This window comes from Galleria mellonella, unplaced genomic scaffold (assembly GCF_026898425.1).
Source record: "Galleria mellonella isolate WM207_F2 unplaced genomic scaffold, CSIRO_AGI_GalMel_v1 utg173, whole genome shotgun sequence".
In the NCBI taxonomy this organism is placed as follows: Eukaryota; Metazoa; Arthropoda; class Insecta; order Lepidoptera; family Pyralidae; genus Galleria; species Galleria mellonella.
Genome location: NW_026442016.1, coordinates 8,918,840 through 8,938,666, shown reverse-complemented (window position 1 = coordinate 8,938,666; position 19,827 = coordinate 8,918,840). Strand labels below are relative to the sequence as shown.

Sequence of the window (19,827 nt, the reverse complement as noted above, 5' to 3'; positions counted from 1 at the left end):
ACGTAGGTCATTATCATATGACTTTTATACAACTTTTATAATGACGAATTTCTCATTTCGTATATATTATTTTATAGTGATGTTATGCGATGAGATGAAAGATGTACAATGTAAGAATAGAGGACTTAGGCACTCGAATCTCTCTAACTACCTTGTAAAGAACTTGGCATGAAAATAAAAAGATTTTTTCGCTATACCACGAGGGTAATTAAAATATTTTATATCTAAGTTTTAAGATTTATTTCGTAATTTATTTTTTGCGAAGAAAATTAACGATGATTGGAACATTTCTTGGCTAGTTGCCATCTTGACGTACCGTCCATCCTTCCATCCTAGGTATCCATCACAGGTACTACCCTTGATAACCTTCTCTATTAACTTCCAACCTTTTTTTACTAAAACGATTTTAAGTCTGCTATTGACAAAACGGATCTTGTTATCTGAAAATAAATAAATTTGAATTTTAAAATTTAATCACTTGTAAGTACATTGGAATAAAAAACAGAAAACATAGACAAGAAATATAACAAACATCATCGATCAGACAACATTAAGATTCTTCCTCGACAACATCAACACCATTAATTAATACAATTGACAAGCGCTTCCGATATAATTAGCTTATAAAGTTGTTTTTATTTTAGAGCAATTCATTTTATGTTGATTTTAAATACTGATACTATTATGTAGGCCCTTTATTTTTATTCCACTTTTAAACTTTATAGTTTATTTACAAAGTTTTTATTATAATTGAAAATTCAGCTAAGATAAATAAAATACATTACTTATACCCACTAATTGAACGAGTAGACATGAATTGTTTAACCACTTAATAAATTTATTTTATTCTTATTAAAATTAAAGTATAATTTATATTTCCTAAAAGAAATAAGCAACATTTATTTTGTTATTTAAATTAATAATCAAATTATAATTCATGTATATCTAATATAAGTGTCGACAGCAAAATACAATCATTTTTTCTACTAATGCTCCAAGTACACCAAGCGTGACCGCGGTCTTTCACAGACTGTAATATTCTTGATAAGACCTCCGCAAATTATTACTTAGAAGAACCTTAAAAAGTTTCTTCAGTATCAACAATATTGTGCGTAATAAATTCTTATATTGCAGACATCTTTAGGACTTATGGTTATTAGCTAACATAATATGTTAGAGACCAAAGTTTTAGCAAAAAGAAATTTCGTACAGTCGTTTACACGAATACTTGGCGTCATGTATTAAATTTGTTGTATATAATAAATGAATAAATATATAGACGAACTCTATTCCTTAGCAAGTATGCTTTGGTTAGTTATTTAAAATGATATATAAAAGCTAGATATAATAATAACATTAGTAGTGATATTTATATATAAAAACAACTGTTGCCTAGTTACTACTAAATTGCAACTGTAGTCCTGTTTTTCTCGTTTATACTCTTTGTTCCTTGTTATTAGTACTTCAAAAATATGCATAAACAAGTTGTTTGTTTATTAGTTTTTATATATTTTTTATGCAACTTAAAATAGCATTCAAGCTGACGGCCCACCTGATGGAAAGTGGTAATCGTCGCCTATAGACATGAGCAGTACCATGGACATAACAGCCTGCGTTGCCATTCCTGAGAACTCAGGTGTTATTCTTCTGTATCCTGTAAATTCACTACACACGTAGAAACACGAATAGGACAAAGGTGCCCAAGTAAACGACTTTTGTACAAAGTCTCCCTCTGGTGAAATATTTCGTACTATAGATGATACTATCCTACTGTTACATCACTAGTTAGCTGGTTAGCTTTATTTAGAGATTTTTTTCTATTACAATCGTATATTGTGCTTACGAACCCTAATCTAAATGAAAAAATAAGAAATAAAGAGATGAAAAGAAACGAGATTGAAAAAAGAAAAAGATGAAGGAAAGAAAAAAAAAGAATCATATCGTTATTTCTACTCTATCCGAAAAAAAGAAAATATAATTTTTACAGTGACGCCCTACAAATTTGAGGCCGTTGCTCCATACAGTGACAGGTGTTTTCATACCTATCTTACTACAACTCCAATTTTAATTAGAAAATGTCTGTACATGGGAGATACTTACCATAATTTAATATGAGGAATCTTAATAAGACCAATAGATGCCAAAATGTTTAATCCAGCAGCACGCTAAAACTACTACACCAAATTGAATGCAAATTTTACAGTTGTGTTCTTAAAGGTATCTTGATTCGTTATCAAAAAATATCTATTTCATTGGTTTTTCTATTTTTGCAATCCACGAGTACAAAGTAGCGGACAAAAAGCCAGTGTGCAAATAATTATTTAAAGAACTAAATGATAACCCTACGCCTATAGCAACAGACTATTCATACTCACTCTATTCACATTTAAAAGCTATCAGATATGTATTCTTTTAAACAGGATACTAAATAAGTACCTCTTAAAGAAAATTATACATGGTTCAAAAGAAGTTCAGGTACTCACAAAAGTGTCACCTCATTTTCGAATTGTCGTCAGACCTACTTTCACCGATTCGTGAAACTGGCGAATAAAGAGTTTGCAAACTTTCATGTTTACACATTAACAATTTAAGTGATCAAAACTATAAAATTCTTAATAATGTTTTCCGTATTCATTTAATATACTTTATATTTATTAACTTGTAGTCTGTTCCGATTTTGTCTAATAGATTTAATTTCTACAAGTCCAATTAAATTAACGTTTGTACTCAATGGCAATATTTTATGGGAATGTTTAATTTTTAATCAACTATATTTAACTTCTCATACTATATGTAAAATAATTTCTTGCGTTATCTGAATAGAAAACATTGATATTAGCAAACGATTATATTATACATTTATTCACTGTAATAATCATCATCATCGCAACCATAATCTCGAGCCACTATTAGCCATTCTGGACAAAGGGCCTTTGTCCTCGATATCTTTGATGTACCCAACAATTTTCTATATTTGTTATTGTAATATTATTCTAATGAAGCCTGACAAGTGGTAGATGCGCTTGATTTACCAATGGAATGTGGTAGAGATCGTGAAGAGATATAATATTAACCGGTTTGGTGTTTGTAGTATTTGGAGCATTCTGCACACTTCTATCTACGATATAACGAGATTGATCTAGTAAATCACCATTGTTATTGTTTATTTTGCTTTTTATGATGCTTTTTATTTGAATTAGAATTTCATTTTCGGTCCTTCTATCTGTAGTCATAATATTCCTTCTGTAGCCATAATGTTATACTTTATACTTATCATGCCATCTGGTACAGTATTATTACTAAAACTAATAATAATAAATACAATAACAATGTTTAGTAATACTTTTGTTATCATTCAGTGGTATTGTAAATAGGAATGCATGAAGTGTAACCATTACATCAAGACCCACGGCATGAGGACCACATTTTGTAAAGTGAAGAGACTTTGTTAAAAAATATTAATAAATGAGAAAATAAAAATTAAATCTATAGAAGTGTCGAAAATGTTTTACAACTTCATTGATATTTTAACGAATTATTTTTAAGAGAATTGAACCATATGTGAAAAGTAAAGTTATGAATAAACTGTTGTATTTATATAAATATATTTATATATGTAAAATAATATTATATATAGATTAGATTCGTTTAAATTTATAAGAGTAGATATATGTTTAGTAATCTCAGTTAATCTTAGTTTAGTACGGTTGTCATTGCAATCATTGTCCATTTGTAGCTATGAACTTACATTGAAATTGTATTGTATCTGTATTGTATTGAAATTAAATTTGAAAAATAATCTTTAATATTTAATCATACTGTATATTTTAAACAATAGTAATGTTCGCGCGAACATTATAATATGCAAGCCAAGAAGTATAAAAAATAATAAATCTGTTGCATTTTCTGACTTATATTTTTTCTGTCTTTTTAAATACAATACAAACGCTTCACATGATATTCACAATACAATAAATGGCCAAATGATTCGACGGCAGAAGCTATTCATTTCAAAACATTGACCTCAAACATTTGGCCTTCTTTCGATTACACACTGATAAGTTTAATGAAGTAAATGGTACTTCGTATGGATTAAAAAAAAAGATAACATTACAATGAACGTTGTACAGGATGAAATTAGCGTTAGCGTTAAATAAAATCTAAAATCTACCCATTCTATAGCGCGTCAACATGTAGTGGCAAAAATTTCGAGATTATTATTATAGTATTTTTTATATATTTATTTAAGGTAGTATAGCACAAAAAACTGACTTCAATTATATTAAAATCAGTTATATTCATTTTAAAACTAAACTACTCAACCTATTTTTATAAAATTTCTATGAGATCTATCTATAAGTATATATTTTCAGATATAAAATAATTTTCAAAATCAGATCGTAACTGATGTAGTTTTGAGATAATAAATAATTTGTTGCTGTTGCAATTAATTTACTGTTGCACTTAATTTTCAGCAACAAATGCTGAGTGCCAGTCATATTAACATAAATAAATATGAAGTTTTTTTTTTTCTATTTTTAATAAGTACAACTCATTTTTATGCATTGCAGGGAGTCAATGGAAAATAATGGCAGTCTACGGAGAAGGCCTATGTCCAGCATTGGATAGATAATGGTTGATATGATGATAATGATAACCCTTTTTGTTCTTGACAATAAATGTTTTCTTTCTTCTTTCTTTCAAAATATTTAAAAATAAATTAACTGAATTAAGAACCTCCTACTTCTTGAAGTTAATTTGAAAATGCAAACAAAGAACCTTCTCTGGCTTGAAAAACATTATTGTGTCACTTTATTATAAAAACAAAGACTGCTTTTTACCAAAGCCTGCTGTTTTACTTTTGTATCTGACATTATATTTATTAAAATGTAAATATATTTATAATAAATTTAAATATATTTGTGATTATTAGATTTCTAGAATTTATTATATATTAAAATATTTCCTTTTTTACAGGTAAGTACAACATATACAGATTTTACTGTACTACATAATAACAAGTAAGTATAACATAATACTTTTTATTTATTTACACTCCAATGGACCAGATATAAAAAATAAATATTACAATTAATAATTTAGTTAAAGCAGTACATAAAAAGAGGTATATTATACACATTGATAAATAAATATGTACAGAATTTTTTTTTTCACATTTTAACAAAATAAAAATGATTTTATAAATAAATAGAAGCATATTTTTTCTATGAAAAACATATTTTATAACGGTTAGAGAAAATTTTAATAATTTATCTTTTTACCATATTTGTACGCCTGACTGCCTGCCTTTCTATCTGTGAATATACAAAACGTTGCAAATAGAAAAATAATTTACTCGTGACTGTCTTTATACAGGATTTTACCAATTGTTAGTCTCGACACACTTTTATATAAACTAGTAAATTTATAAATTGTATTTATACTTGACACATATGATAAACAATTTTGTCATTTCTTTTTATATCATAGAAAAATCAAATTATATCTATGAAGGAGATAGATGATAGGAGGAGAAGGGTGATAGGAGTATGATATCGAAATCTTTAGCCATACGTAAAATTGAGAATCAACGCATGCGTGAACAAAAATTGATAAAAGACACAAAGAGTATAATAACTAAGGGAAAAGAGAGCGCACTTTATACAAGCCACATAAAACGTCTCGGTCAGGAATATCTTACCAATCTACACAAAAAATCCTCCTTTTCTCGCTATGTAGGCCAGCCTGATGTGCAAAATGGAAACGAAAAGGGTTATAATAATACTATAGTTTGATAGTAGAAACGTGTAATAAATATATATATTTTATGTCAAATACGTGTGTCACGTAATGTGTACGTTCATGTATTAAAAGAAATATAATATATAAATTTTATGTTATTTTATGTTTTTTTTTTTTTGCATGTTCCAAAGAACCTTTTTTTAACAAAAATGAAACAAAATACAAAACATTCTTAAATAATTTATTATTTTATACAATGATAGTAAACACTTTAGAAACACACACATAAAGATTTATATATTTATTGATAGTAAACACAAATTTTCAACACTTCTCATAATATTAGATCAATTTCTAGAGTAGACCTCGTAATAATCAATAATTCGAAATTCCCACGTCAAAATAAAAAGAAATATGAGATACAAAGCTAAAATTGTTCCACAATTAGTTTAAATGCTAGCCATTTGCATCACATTTGACAACATTATTTATTTATTTGTTAATTAAGTTAGCACTATTGTGATTTCATCAATTAACTAAACGTTGGCAAGATGTCTTCTGACCAAATCCATATATTAAAAGCTAGTATCCATGGAAGTTACGAAAAGACTGTAAAGACAAAAAAATTTTAAACGTCTAATACTAACTTAGCTGACGTGCCGCGTTAGTGGAAAAGACAAAAATTTTGTTTTTTTTAAATTCATTCTTTTTTAACAAAGATGGCCAATATCAATGGAAGAACGGTTCACTAAAATAATTCAGTCGATGTCGACTTCGCCCTGTAATTAATGCTACAGTAAATATCTAATGAAATTATTTTTATATTTTTTTTATGCAACTTAGAATGGTAAACAAGCTGACGGCCTACCTGATGGAAAGTGGTAATCGTCGCCTATAGACATGAGCAGTACCATGAACATAACAAAATATACTGTTTCGCCCATAATACCCCCCATGCGTTGCATTCCTGAGCACTCAGGTGTCCCACCCTTTAAACTGAAACACAGTCGTGCAAACACAACTGCTTCACGGTAGAAACGCGAATGGGACAGAAGTACCCAAGAAAACGACTTGTACAAAATCTCCCTCTGGTAAAGTAAAAAGTAAATGAAGCATATCTTATTCATGTGCTACATATAATGTATACTAACTAAGGTAATCCCTATCGTTATCTACAGAGTTCATTTTTTCTTATGGGGATAAAAACTATTTCTCAAGTTAAAGTAAACAATATACATTTATAACATTTTATTACATCGGCTAAGTAGTTTCGGAGATTAGTGCGAACAAATATTTGTAACGTAAGATTTTTATATAAGAATATCAAGGAATATATTTCAATCAGGTAAACCAAATTTTCAGGTTCTGGTTGCATATCAATTGTCAAATTGATTTCCACAAGCGCGGACAAAGCCCCGGTATACAGCTAATAAATTATAAATTCATAAAATAGATAAGTGAGACTCATAGCAACCCAGAGTACCTTCAATTTGAGAAGTCGAAATTTGCATAATAATATTTTGCATTGTTATGCAAAATTCGGCTTCAATGATGTCAAAATACACAGATGTATTTATTATCTCTTGTCTCTTTAACGGCTGAAATGATTGTCATGAAATTTATTATACACTTACTATTTGGCATGGAAGGTACAGTCTACTTTTTGCGCCGGTTTAATGGCATGTGCTGATCAAATGAACGAAGTCGCAGGTAAAAACTAGTATGATATAATAAATAATTATTATCACTACATATTATAAAACAAAATCCTCCACCGCGTCTGTCTGTCTGCACTGATATTCATGCTATTTTCACCAATGGGTGAAGTGATTCTCGAGAAAGGTAATTGGAAAGCTATTTACACAAATACGGTAATAATCCTTACCATTTTAAATACATTAGTTGGCTTGAGCATTTTATGAATATTATTTTTCCCCTTTACTCCATGCAAATTAAATGAAATAGCTTAGGAGATATAGCAAAATCAAAATAATGCGCAACGACATTAAATTCGTGTTGCTGTGATTCGTTTCGATTTAACTCAAAAACTACTCAATCAATTTTAGCCAAAGCTACATCTCCTTTGAGTAACATAGGCTATTTTATATTTTCTGCAAACAACCCGTACGAAGCCGGGTTGCTAGTAAATACTTAATTTAAACACATAGTTATTATTACTTAATTTATCAATATTTCGTAATTAAAAACATAATGTATTTAATACTAAACCACTGACAATAACTTTAATCACCATTTAATGACTATATTATTAAAATAACGGGAATCAATTAAAGTAACAAATTCGAACAGCGAATTGCATAATAGTTTAAATTCAGAGACACAAAGTTATTAATTTATAGTAGGTATAATGAATAATTTGATTGATGGATTTTTATACATTAAATATTGACGTTATATTGTTTTTCTTTTTTATATTTGTTTCGAACAAAACATATATTTTTTATGCAACTAACAACTGGAAATAACAAACAAGCTTACGTTCCACGCGGTGGAAAGTGGTAACAGACATGAATAACCCTATGCATGTCAAAAAATGCACTATAACACTGGTGGTATTTTATATGTACGTCATGATATATCTCGTCTATATTGAATAGATTTTGGTAATTATTTTGCAGTAGATAGGAATTACTTTCCAGTTGGTTTTATATTAATCTTTTCACGACTGAAGTCTACTGTTAACAAATTTTAAATTGCTTTTATAAAATATTTTAGGTATAAATACTCGACACCAACAAGCTAAATGAGTATTGAGGATTCAAATAATTTACATTTAGAAAGTTTGGCTAATTTAAGTCTTTATAAGTGGTATATTATTTAGCTAGTTTCGCAATAGTTATGCTGTATAATAACAATATTCATTAGATTGTGTATACGCTAAATTAAGAATATATCTGTATAATTATTTTTACATTTAATTTACTTATCTTGTATTTAATATATAAACTGTATGTATAAATTTATGAACAAGAATTGTTTTAGTCTAGCGCCATCTAGTTACAAAATAAATAAACATTGTACTTTATTATGGGTGACAATGAAATGGTAAATTGCTAACAATAGAATAACTAGTTCCCTTTACTCTTAGTGTCTTATTGTTATCCCTTCCCTTCTCAGTAAATTTGTATTATAAGTGCTAAAATACTAAGGTACATCTTCTATGTACATAATTATAATAATTAATAATAGAATAAATAAATCCTGAACAGAGATATATTACAATAATATAAAAAACCGTCAACACTCTATTATTAGATAATAGAGTGTTATTATTTCAGTAAAAACATTCATAAATGCAAATTTATTTATTTTATTTAAGTAACCGTATTGACCAAAATAAAATATGGTACAAAAGGCGGACTTAACGCTAGTAGCATTCTCTACCAGTCAACCTTTAGGGTGAATAGTGATTCACGAACGTGGTACTTCATTATTAGGATTGGTCAAGAAAATAATAGTTAATAATGTATATTTTTACAGAATAAATAATAATATGTCATATGCAAACGTTTATATTATACGAGATGGAACCCACAACCGTCGGAAGCTAAGATAATGTGTGAAACCACTACACCATCTAGGTCTGCGAAGTCGATTACCATACTATACCAGTGGTTAACTGTCCATTGCTGAACAAAGACCTCCTCCTTCTGGGGACTTTTGCCAGTGTTTGACGCGCTTAGAGGCGGGTTGGCAACCGCATTTAAGCTTTAGTAACATTTTAAGAGGGACACTGCTGCCTATCTTTCGACCATTAAGTTCCCCTAGTTGCCTCTTACGACGACCACGAGAAAAAAAGGTGTGGTCCAATCTACACCAGGACCGCACGGCAAAATCTATTAAGCTGTTCTAAATCGGTTTGACTTACTTTTTATAATCTTCAATCCATTGCTTAAGCTCGACACAATTTTTCTTTTCCGTCCCACCTTAATATTTACCGTTTCTATTTTTAATTCAGTCCTACGCATATCATCTTTTGCACAATTTATTCTATTCATTGATCTGTCTTTAAATTCATTTGTATTCGTGTTCAAAAGCTTTTTTTAAGAATCGACTTTCATCTCTTTGTAATGTAATACCTTTGATAAAATAGATTATTTTTACGGGTGAAAAAGGTATGGTAACCACATGTGCGCTATTAGTTTACGCCGGGGAGGTTTCAATAATAGTTGTTAGGTAAAGATGATCATAAGTCAGTTCATCGCGACAATTCGACCGTAAGGAGGTCGACCCGACAATCGAGCCATCGGGTAAACGATGTCTGTACATAAAAGATATTTAAGACAAATTGATATGAGGATGATTGGCCGTGTGTCCTAGAATAGAATAGGCTACCCCTTCCTTTTCCATGGGAGTCGCAAGAGGCGACTAAGGAAGGCGAAAGATGGGCAGCAGTATCCGTCTTAGAACATCACTGAAGCCTCACTGCGGTTGCAAATTTTACTGCCAAACGTGGCAACTACTGGCAAATCCCCCAAGGAGAAGGCTTATGTTTAGCTGGGGATAATTAAAAGCTGATATGACGATATGTGATGATATGAGGAGTCTTAATAAGAATTACAGAAACCAAAAGTTTTTTTTTTGTATATGTATAGTCTGTCTGTCGTTATGTTTGTTCCAGCATCAAGCAATCAAAAATATTTATAGTATAATGTTTTTCCTGCATACCCATACAAATATCATCGATCTCTGCATATATTAACAAAGTTAGGCGCAAAATTTGTATAGACGAATTTTAATATTTTTCGCAAGTTTTGACGTAAAGGACTGTTTCTTCCTTAATAAGTTATCATTTATAAAGCAACGATTGAATAAAATAGACAGTCATAAACTGTCATTAAATTTAGACAGTCTTTCAGACTATCTATATATATGTGCGTATTATGATTTTTTCAACTCTAAGTTAGGTATTGAAATTAAATGTTTCTTGTAAAAATAAATATATTTTTATTTTAACATCAAAGGTTTCATAAATGCACAGATCCTGCTGAGGCTGACGTAATTGTGGAACATCTGTTTAACGTCACGATTCACTGCATGTGAAAACAATTTTATACTAGTATATACACATTAATAAAGAATTTTGTTTCTAGAAAATCCATTAGGTATCTTTCCAGGTATGAAAGTTCAATAACTGTTTACATGGTCTCTAAAAATACTGGAAAAACTATGAACGCCGTTCTATCGTCAGTATATCTCCGATTTTTTTTTTTGGTTTTCAACAGTGAAATTAAATTTGAAATTAAAGTACTTAGTAAAAAGTATTTGATACTAAATTGTGTTACTTTAATATATAATAAAAGATAGTGAAACACTGCAAAAAATATATTTCATTTATTATACGGTATAACAGATTGACACAGCCGGACAGATGGCTCGAATGCGGGCGATAAGCTACTTAATACCATGAAAATTTGTCCAAAATTTCGGAACTAAACTCAACACGAAATCAAGAAAAAATACTGTTAATATGATAGAATTTTTAACATTCGTGTTTTCCAAACATGCTAAAGGTTATTGATAGAAAAGAAACGTATAAGAACCATACCGTTTCTAAATTTAAATAAAAAATTGAATCTTTAATTTGAAAACGAACTCAAATTTAAATTTAAGTTTGCTGTTCAATTATGTACGACCAATAATCTAACCAATCGAGTACATCGTTTATGTAAAGCCATCAAATAATAGTTCCAAATAACACAACAGTGCTGTATTACTACCAGGCTTGCCTGCTATTTTCTACAATCATACATTTTCAATACAAATAAAACCATTGTGCAAGCACATCCTATTCGTAACGGATGCTGATAAAATTATAATATTGCAGATGCAAAAACATCGCGTCAGAAATTGTTCAGTGATAAAATCATTTATTGATACCTCACGCTTTTGCCATCGAAAAGGGAACAGACAGATGTTCCGAATGCTAAATGTCATGGTTAAAATAATATAAGTATTAGTAAATAACTACTATTGACCAAACTGCATACATATACAGTCTTCATGTACATTAGGTATTGATACCGCCATTTCTGCTTCTATACCTGAATTTGATAAAAATTGTCGAAACATATTTATACGTACATTATTTCTATTGATTTATGACCTGTAATGTTAAAAACTTGTGCATTAATTTATTAATAATAAGAACGGTAGTCAGTACCCTGTATTGGTTTTTTTTGGTAGGTGAAAATGGAATGGTATCCCCGCTTGCGCTAACGGTATACGCTGGCGGGGCACCAGTGAAGGGTGATCAATGAAAATGAAAACAGGCCAGTTAGCCCATCATGATGAATTCATCAGGAATTAACCATGTTAGTTTCCAGGGGGAACAGCGTGGAGGTCGACCTGGTTAGGTATATTGCTAGCAATGGGATTCTTAGTCTCCATTACTAACAATCCCTTTCCCCTACCCTGTAATGGTTTATACATCAATCAGGTCGACTTTTACGCAGTTTCCGCTAGAATTCATTGTTGTTAATTCTTCTGGAATTTATCGTGATGGGCTTACTGATCTATCATCCTTACCTGTCGCCACTCACTGATGGCCCGCCAACGTATACCGATAGCACAGGCGGGGTTATTGTTCCATTTTCACCTATAAAAAACAATATATAACCTGTTAGGTCGAAATTAACGTGGAGCCGCTGAAAACTAACCTGGTCAAATACCTTGTCAATCCGCCATCTGATTTCACTTCATCCTCATCGTTTCGTCTTTCACTGATGTTCTACTATTTATAATGAAAACAATAAAATATACCATTGCCCTTCCAAAAAAGAGCTGTTTTCAAAAAAATATAACTAGAATTACTTAGGATGATATAGGAATTCTAATGGTATAACATAAATTTAAATCTATTCAGGCATTTAGAAGTTATGACGTAATAAAAACTCACATACATGAACCTTGAAAATCTTATACTTCTGTTTTAGACAGTCGTATAATAAAAAACGTTATATATACATATATAAAGTAATTAAGTATGTAGGTTAATGACTAGGATTAATACACGCACCGGTGGGTGTGTGCAGAGTAATGGGATTTCCACCGGCCGATTTCGTCATCAAACATAGTAAATCCATAGAGTAAGCACGTAGTATTAAATCATCAATGCATCATAAATGGAAGTCGTATAAGTATATTATCGCAAATAAACACACTAGTAGCATTTAATAGTCATAATCATAGTAACTACTGTAGAATAGTAGTTGTAATGGCCTATGAAAATTATATTTCGACGAATATTTGTACAATATTAATCACTTCTTATATTAAATACCTATATCACAGACTATTTACAAAGGGAGACTTTGTACAAATGTCGATTGCTTGGGTACCTCTGTCCTATTCGTGTTTCTACCGTGAAGCAGTTGTGTTTGCATGGCTGTCTTTCGATTTGATGGGTGGGATATGGCGTGAATTAACTGGGTACAGAGGAATAACATCTGAGTCCTCAGGAATGGCAACGCATGGGGGGTATCATGGGCGAAATAGTATACTGTGTTATTTCCATGGTACTGCTCATGTCTATAGGCGACGGTTACCACTTTCCATCAGGTGGGCCGTCAGCTTGTTTGCCATTCTAAGTCGTATAAAAAAAAAGATATATAGTTTGTTTGCATTACAGTATACAAATAACAACAGACATAAATGGACATAAACAAAAAAGAGATAAAAGAATACATGTACAAAAAAAGGAAAACACATAAAAAAAGCAAGATAATTTTTCCTTTCGTACGTGTGCTATAGCTACACAAAATAGTCGCAACTCAATTTATTGGTTTACCCTCAAAAGAGCAAAATATTGATATTCTGTTGTAGCCAAAAGCGAATAAGCAAACAATAAAATAAAATTATCAATTATTAACAATCCAGCACCACTATAAAAATCTAGAAAGAACATCAAGCCATCATCGTCTCATATACCGCTCTAGTTCAACAATTTCATAAACAAATTTTTTAAAAGACGTCGTAAATATATCTGTAAATCGATAAGAGACAGACTGATTTATGATTGATTGACTAAATATACTATAAAGTACTATAAGGTAAATATATAAGGGTTAACCTCAAAAATAAACTATGGAAATACCAATGTTTAGTACACGTGCAACATACGGACAGGAAATGAAAACGAATGTGTAATTCTCGAATGATGAATACAATTTACATTTTATGCGTACTCTGCAAAAATCACGTATATACCTACTCATATCTAAATATACGGGGCAATGTCCTTTACGGATTTCCTTTCGTCGGCCGATATACCTACTTCATTCGTTTAGATGCGTATGAATCACCCCGATATCTCTCTGATCGATCACAAGCGTTTTTCTGAGAGATTATTTCACATACATACATACATACCAGTATAAGTACTGTTACTTTACTGTTAGTGTTGCTACTTTACACAAAAATTTGCATTCATTACAAAAAATACAATATTATTAATTGTATGGTCCCGACATAGAATGATCCAGCTCCATCTTTCCAATGGTGACTAAGATAACTTAATGGTAGAAGAATGGGCAGCAGCGAAAGCCCTTAAAACATCATCTAAGCCTAACTGCGATTGCGAACCCTCCTACCAAGCATGGCAACTACTGGCAAACCCCTCCTTATGAGGGAGACATATGTTCAGCAGTAGACAATTAACAGCAGAGGGCAATGAAATGTTTTCCGAAATTTCAGAGCCAAACAAAACAGAAATTTGATGTTAAAATTACATAATACATGCCGTTTGGAATTATTAAAAATGTGAAAATATTGTTCCTTTTGACTTTTATAGGATGTATAATGAACAAAATGTTAAACTCCATTTATTGGTCCGATTATGGTATAAACAAAAACACGAAATTGAGTCCGAAATTTCGGAATTTCATTTCATGGTAGACCCGCTGATATGATGGTAATATTATTATTTAGAATAAATTAATTGGACATCATACCTACTTAAATTAAAGTAAATAAATCAGAAACGTTGTTGAAGAAACATGACGACAAGAATTTTAACCATTATAAATTATTTGCACACAATAGAGAATCGGAAGATGGCTGAGGAATTTCATAATTATTACCTTTTAATAGTTGCTAATTATCTTGCTTGTTTATTCTTAGTTTTCATCGTGTAATTGTCATAATAACTAGCAGAATAGCACCATGATTGCCCTTTCAGTAATGTAGAAATTTGAGCTGTGAAAAATAAATAGACTTTAATTTAAAAAAATTATATATATATTAATTTTAGACTAATACGAGCAGGACGAGGAGAGGAGACGATTAAAAAACTCCCTAATATCAATTTTTTACCTGGATTTCGGCCAGCAAACACAAAAAATCTACCTACAATAGAATTTAACACCACCTTTTTTTAAAAAAGAATAATTGATGATCCCAGGTTTACAAGCAGTATCAAACCCTTAAGTCCTAGAAGAGATTTTGCCTCACTCTGCATGTTCTACTGCATGTGCAGTGGACTGTACTCAGAGAAATTGTTCAATATAATGCCCACGGCCACTTTCTACAATCGAACAGCTTGCCATCGACAGAGAGTTCACTCCCAAACGTTAGAGCATAGATGATGACATATAGCGCAGTTTCAGACATATTTCCTCCCACGAACGTTAAAGTTATGGAATGAGCTCCTTGTCGAGATTATCCCAAGAGACCACAGCATGTGGCCCTTCAAAAAAGGGTAAAAAGGTTTCTTCAGTGTTGACAACGCGCACATAATGCCCCTGAAACAGCAGGCGTTCATAGACTACGGTAACTACCCACTATCTGGTGGGCCGTATGCTTGTTTGCCACCTCAGTGGTGTAAAAAATGAATGCTTATAACCGAAGAAAGAATGTTATGCTCACAACAGTTGGCCGCAAAAAAATATAATAATAAAGTAGGTTTTATACCTTTTATATCAGAGATTTGGCTGGCTATATGCCTGACACTACAAGGTTATTACATAAAAAAAGATGTATGAAATAATAAATATCGTAATGTGGTTAATTAACAATTCAATACACACAAATACATTATGTAAAAATGAATACAATTACTTCATTGTTGGCAAAAAACCACAATGATTCGTGATTGGAAATATTGACAGCGATCTCTTCATTAAATTTCAATGATGTGTGCTCATTATATTTTGAATTTTACTTTGTGAACATAACGTACAAATTGCAATATCTTTTTTGTCGCAACTTCGCCTCTACAGAACCTTTTATCTCCCGTCCCCAGAGAAATCGGGAAGACCTTTCTTAATACTTACTTACGATATACAAAGTCCCTCCGAATGCAAAATCATATTTGGAAACCCAGCAGTTTTAGCTGTATGTATATTAGTTAGTTCCGTTTTTATAAGGAGGTATACAAATCGACGTTTTTAAATATTACTATAATATGATCCACCAAAAGGTCATACAATAGGTATTTTAAATTGATTAAATAAACCTAGAATAAATCTTAGTAATTTTACTATTCCAAAATTAATAAAAAAAAAAAACATATTTTAAATTCACCATCGGGACTTAACCGGAAATTATTACAAATAAATAATACCTAAAATTTATTGCCGATATTTTTATGAGAAAAGAAAGAAAAATGCACTATATACTTCGAACTTGCTGTAACCACGACGTGGTACAATTCACGCCAAAATATCGGCAACAAAATGTACTGTCATCGTCATCATCATATCAGCCTTTAACTGTTCACTGCTGAACATAAGCCTCCTCGTGACGAGTTTTGCCAGTAGTTGCCACGCTTAGCAGGTGGATTGGCAACCGCAGTTAGGCTTTGAAGATGTTTTAAGAGGCTGCTGCCTATCCCTCACGCTCACTTAGTCGTTTCTTACGACACCCACGGGAAAGAAAGAGTTGGTCTATTTTATGCCGGAACCACATGGCAAAATGTACTGTAATATCATGTATTTAGGACTATTTGCCTGTAATGACGCCGCGTTTAGGCTCGATTGTAAATTTAAAATAGGTTTAAACAACGCGAATGTTTAAAATTAACTAAAATAAAACCTATTCGTAAAGAGTGATGATGAATGAATTATTTTTGGTGCCTGAAAGTGATAATGGTTTATTATTACAACTACAACGTTATAAATGCAGTTCGAAGTACATAAACGCATATTACTATGTTACTGATAAGAATGAATCATACAAACATATGAGTAATACCTGGTTTTGATATGACCTGACGTAATTGCGATGCTGAAGTGTTTACTTGAAGTTTAAGTAAAATTAATCCAATTAAAAGCGTTATATCTAAAAAAGTGATAATTTTAATCAACAAATACTCGAAGAAACTGTCTGTTCTCAGAATTTTGTCGAAAATAAAAACAAAAAACAATGTTTTAACCATTCCCAATAAATCGGTCACGTGACCGCGCGTTTTGTATGAACCTTCGACTTGTTACGTGACTGTTCGATTTCCTTTAGGAACAAAATAGTACAGAAAAAAATGTTTTATTCCAGATAGAAATGGAGGTTCTTATGCATTTATTGCCTCCAAGCTTTAATATTAATTTTTTTAATCAAAGATTCTTCCTAATAACTTGTGCATAATTTAGAATAATTAAATTATGATTTTTTTTTATTGGAACAATTAACGCTACGTATAAATATATTAGTACAAGTGCTAAATATAATTGTAAATGTACAAATAATATACCATTAACCATGGAAGAAAAATAGAAAATAAATAAAAAAATAATAGGGAGATTATCGATAGATTTTGTTACGTTATATCTATGACTAGCTTTTGTTCGCGACTTCACTTGCGTGATCGGCGACGTTATGTTTATTTATCAGAATAAAAAGTTGCCTATAACCTTTTCTATCTCTTATAGTAAGTCTTATAGGGATTAGATAAGCCGTTAAAACGCTAAGAGGTAACAAACAAATACACTTTCACATTTATAATATTAGTAAGGATTATACCTTCGTATAGATCATATATTCGTAGAGAACTTAATGGTCAAAGGATGAGCAGCGGCGTTTCTCTGAAAACATCACCAAAGCCTAATTGCAGGTAGGTTGGCAACCGCGTGGCAACTACTGGGAAGGCCTATGTTCAACAGTGGATGATTAACGGCATTTTATCGGATTTATGTCTGCAAAAAAAAAACAATTACTAGTATCATGTCAAACTATTTGTCATTATTCTTATTTTAAAAAGAATAAAATATACCAATGAGATGATGAGATATTTCATAGATACACAAAATTTAAAACAATTGAATTTAGAACACGGATTTGAAAACTGACATAAAATGGAATGTATCGAATGCAAAAATAATTATTTAAATGGATATAATGCGTGCAATATCTTTATAAAAAATAGATTAATTGAGAATCTCCTTATATTGTAATCCCCTAAAGACATAGACTATAAATACTTTAATATTTTAAGCGCTCTCATACCCTCCCAAGTTAATCATGTAAAAGTTTATCCAACCTTTTCCTCTCCCCATGCGCGCACCCGATTACAGCGGATACTCTTAATTTGGCCTCTCTTCAGAATATAACCAATTTACTCGATGCATACTTGTCGATGAAGCCCTCCACTGATTTTTCATTCATTTCTCCCATACAGACATGACTCCACTCGACAAGCGTTCGTCCTCTCGATATGCCAGACTTGTCACTACTCGTAAATTTATATCTATACCCGGCTGAAATTTTCCATTGAATTAACAATGTGTTGGATACTATTTAGATATGTTGTGCTCGTAATGTAACTGTAACACCTATTATTTTCTTATTTTTAATTATCTATTATTATTATTTTTTTGTTTCTACTAATTCACAATTTCCATCAGACATTCAAAGATTGACTGGAAGACATCCTATTTATGGAATAAGTCCACCATTGTATTGATTCTTTTTCTAAGAGCCCTGTATCTTATAATTTCAGACAATACCGACATGACTATGAAAAATTTCGAAAATAATTATTCTATATTAATCAATAACATTTTCTTTTTAATAATAATACTTCATGTTTTTTACAATACGTACTGTTATTAAGAACAATGATCAAGTGTATAATTCTAAGTGTGTGTATAATTCTAAGGTATTAATTTATAAAACTATGAATACAATTTAAATACAAAAGAACGATGTCCAGAAAAAATTACATATATTTTTTTATTCCAATCGATAACTACAATCAACAGCAATAATTAATTCACACTTTAAACGTACTAGAGTAACTATTATATCATCTATGTATTAAGTGTAGTGTTAACGAAGTTCAATGTCATCTCAAATCAAAATCATTGTTCAACAGAATAAATAGTGGAAACACGATCCTTTTGTTATATGGTCAGCGAGGCTCAATCAGCGGTTCGTATCTATATATTCGTAATTTCTTTTTTAATTTACTGTTGTAACGGCTTTATTCAGTGACTTTGGTAGCAATAGTAAATCATATACACACTGTGAAATGATATAATTTGATATAAATTTCCATTTTATATAAACCATCACTTCTTGTTTAAACTTATATATGAACAAATCAATAAACATCACTAAATACACTATGGTGCCCATGCTATACCTTATGTGATGTCATTCCTGTAATCTAAGGGATATACATGTGTATGCATACTTTCATATCCATATATTTTGCTCTCATTTCTTATTTTAAACCAAATACAACCATACAAACAAAGGGCAAAATTTTGAACTTATTTTATTTATTATAAACAGATATTCCTTAAATTCTAATGGAAATTAAGAAACTGTAGGCATGAAAGTAGTTTCATCTCTAAACTAAAAAATTGTGCATAATATTGATATAATAGTTTCGTGTCTGTCATAAATAAAAAAATGCTATCATTCTGTATAATCGAAACACATTTAAGTTTTTAGTTTATTAAATTTAAATTTTAATAACGTGTGTATTCGTTATGTAAATTTGACTTAATTATTTAAAATTAACACAATCCATAAAATGCAAAAGTTCAGTAGCACTGTCATAGGTCAATTAATGTGTCTTTTATAATTTCGTGATAATTCACACTATCTCATATGAAGGCAGTCGTGGTG

General features: G+C 30.7%; 1 protein-coding gene and 1 long non-coding RNA gene across 2 annotated transcripts in view; one reads left to right on the top strand and one right to left on the bottom strand.

Moving 5' to 3' along the window:
* Positions 1–19,827, top strand: part of LOC113515597 (uncharacterized) — a 198,233-nt gene that overhangs the window by 71,065 nt on the left and 107,341 nt on the right. The gene's annotated exons all lie outside the window — the stretch shown is intronic.
* On the bottom strand, positions 16–18,586 carry LOC116413398 (uncharacterized). The gene is made up of 4 exons (XR_004224084.2): positions 18,233–18,586; positions 17,716–17,888; positions 14,844–14,958; positions 16–440 (listed from the first exon to the last, which is right to left on the bottom strand). It is a non-coding gene; the product is annotated as an uncharacterized LOC116413398 (long non-coding RNA).